Source organism: Octopus sinensis, linkage group LG11 (genome assembly GCF_006345805.1).
Source record: "Octopus sinensis linkage group LG11, ASM634580v1, whole genome shotgun sequence".
Lineage (NCBI taxonomy): Eukaryota > Metazoa > Mollusca > Cephalopoda > Octopoda > Octopodidae > Octopus > Octopus sinensis.
The window spans coordinates 15,502,660-15,506,155 of record NC_043007.1 but is presented as its reverse complement, the minus strand read 5'-3'; positions in this window follow the sequence as shown (position 1 = coordinate 15,506,155).

The window sequence follows — 3,496 nt, the reverse complement described above, 5'->3', positions numbered from 1 at the left end:
TGGTGGCTTCGAAACTCGGATACTTCCAAGGTATGTGAACTGTTCAACTTCTTCTATGGGTTAGCAGTTGATGCTAATGTTTGAGGGTGGACTGTTCTGGCCGGGTGCAGGTTGGGTCAGTGCCTTGGTCTTTAAGGTGTTTACCTGCATCCCGAAGTGTTTGTAAGCTGCGTTGTAAAGATCGACCGTCCTTTGTAGGCCATCTGCGGTTCGGCTCGGAGTGGCAACTGCATCTCACGGACTGAGATTGCGGAGGTCCTCGTATTTGTACGGATATGTGCGAGATTGAAGAGTCAGCCAGGCAAGCGATATCGCATGTTGATGTAAAACGAGTCTAGCGGGATTTCGTTGAATATAGTGGCTATGTACAAAGAGAAACAGGTTGGTGTCAGCATCCTTGCTTAAGACCCCCAGTGATGGGTAATGGGTGTGTGAGGGCATTTTGATGGCATGACTTATCCATATATTATATATATACATATGTATATACCCCTATGTATATATATATATGCATATATATATATATACATATACATACACACACACACACACACACACATATATATATATATATATATATATATATATGCATAGAGGTATATACATACATATAAATATATACAGGGATTGGACAAGATATTGGAAACACCTAGCATCATAGCATCATAATTTTGAAATATCTATAAAACCGTCAAAAGCTTGTTTATTTTTATGTTTTTTTGATTTTTTATTGGTGTTGCATAATATGTTTTGCTAAAATTGCTCTTTCGTTTCAGATATCATGAGAAAAAGTTATTAAAATTCATTAAAATGACATATCTATCGGACTTTCACAGATGTCAAACGGTTGGAGCGCGTATGGCAGGTGCTAGCGTAACGAAAACAGGCAAAATGTTTGGTGTATGAAGAAGGACTGTCTCGAAAGTAATGACAGCCTTTGAGAAAAAGGGAAAATTCTCCTCATCAAAACAAAACTCCGGAAGAAAACCAAATCTTTCAGATAGGAACCGTCGGACTCTTCCGGGAAATGTTAGAAAGGGTCACAAACGTACAGCTTCCAAAATTACCACCTCGAGAAACCAGTTTCCACAAAAACCAAATCTTTCAGATAGGAACCGTCGGACTCTTACGGGAATTGTTAGAAAGCATCATAAACGTACAGCCTTCAAACTTACTGCAGCTTCTAAAATTACCACGTCGAGAAATCAGCTTCCCCAAAAACTGTTCGCCGGGAGTTGCACAAAGCACTACTTTCAAAAACAAACATTGCTAAGTGTTTAGAGTGGAGTAAAAGCCTACAGAATTAGTCCCCAGATCAGTAGAAGAATGTTATTTTCTCGGACGAGTCATCCTTTACCTTACTTCCGACCACCGACCTAGTATACGTGTGGAGACAGCCAAAAGAAACATTTGACCCAGACTGCCATTCTTCCAACTGTTAAACATGAATGATGATCTGTGATGATCTGGCGGTTGGGGGCCTTACCTTGGAAATACACCGGCCCAATGGTATGCTTTCATGGTAGGATTAATATTGAAGACTAAGCGTTTTATCTGATCAAATTCATCCTATGGTTGCGGAACTGTTTCCGGGGGCAAACGCAAGCTTTCAAGATGATAATGCACCACTTCACACAGCTAAAGTTGAACTTAAAGTTTTAACTTAAAACACAAAGAGCCGGTATAATAATGCGGCATTCTTTCGACTCTGTAACAGCTATGTCGTTCCACTGATCTTATGAATCTACTACTTTCTCCCCTTTCTTAGTCTTGGCACAATGCCAAAACTTTCTTGAGGGGTGAGTGAAGATGATTGTATTAACCCAATGCTCAACTGCTACTTATTTTAGTGATAAAGGGCCAACTCGACCTCTCTGACACTTGAATTCAGCGTAAAAAGCCGTTAGAAATGCCGCTATGTATTTTACCCGTGCGGTAAAAATGCAGCCAACTCACTGCATTTATGGAACTACAAATAATTACTTCAAGTTTTATCACAAGGCCATCAATTGCAGGAGGGTAAGTTGAGGTACATGACTTATGTATTCGACCCCGAAAGGATGAAATTCAAAATCAACTTCAGCAGAATTTGAACTCAGAACGGGAGGACAGACGAAATACTGGATAAGCTATTATACCCGGGGTGCAAACGATTCTGCCAGCTTATGAATCTACTAATAATAACATATAATGTGCTCCTGATAGCAATTATTCAAAGAAATTATACTGCAATATCAGGGTTACATTTAGATTAGGGGTTAAACATTAGGGATAATTTCGGCGAAAACGTGAATGTGTTTTAAAGGCGTATAACTTGCAATTATAATGTTAATGCTTCTATCAAAAGCAATTGATAGCTAGTTGAATTAAAATAACTTCAGTATGAAATTAATACGTCATCATTTGCTAGCTTTATCGCAAGTTTTTTCTTGATTTAGTCGTTCACTACACAATAGGAATATGTGCTTTAAAAATACAATAGAAGCAAATTCTATGAATACACAATAAAATCTCTTATGAATGTATATTAGCTGCCTAATGGTAGTCGTAGATAATACGGTCAGAAAAAATAAGCACGTTATACAATCCAATAACAAAGCAAAAATATATTTTACAGGAGATAAATATGTTTTAGATGTATTCTAGAAAGACATATGTGCACAGCATAGGAGTACATAACCGAAGTATATTATTATATTATCACACATACATACACACATAGCAGGATAACATAACAACATTATTTACATTATTAATAATGGTTTCAAATTTTATCACAATGCAAGCAGGTTTGGAGGATGGGCTAAGTCAATTAAATAATCGGCCCTCGTTTTCAACTGGTACTTATTTTATCGATTCTGAAATGATGAAAGGCAAAGTCAACCACGGTAGAACTTGAACTCGGAATGTAAAGATGGACGAAATGCCGTTAAACATTCCGCCCGGCGCGCTAATGATTCCGCCAGTTCACCGCCAACCTACATTATAAATAATAGTTTCAAATAAGTATAAAGCGGTGTAGATGTTGTGTACTTAGGCAGAAACTCAAATCAAAAATTACAACACGAGCTCACTACAATGCACAAACACATACCTATTTCTTAACTACCCACAAGGGGCTAAATATAGAGGCGACAAACAAGGACAGACAAACGGATTAAGTCGATTACATCGACCCCAGTGCGTAACTGGTACTTAATTTATCGACCCCGAAAGGATGAAAGGCAAAGTCGACCTCGGCGGAATTTGAACCCAGAACGCAACGGCAGACGAAATACGGCTACGCATTTCGCCCGGCGTGCTAACGTTTCTGCCAGCTCGCCGCCGAACGCATATCGTTTCTTCGTGGCTTATAGGACGGTCTGTGCTCTCTCAACAATCCGGCCTACCCAGCTCACTCATGTTTTCTGGTATTGCCCTCATAGTGTCTCTCGTCACAGGCGTTCCACTAAATACTACACGATTAATATTTCCAGCCGGAACATCTACTCTTTGG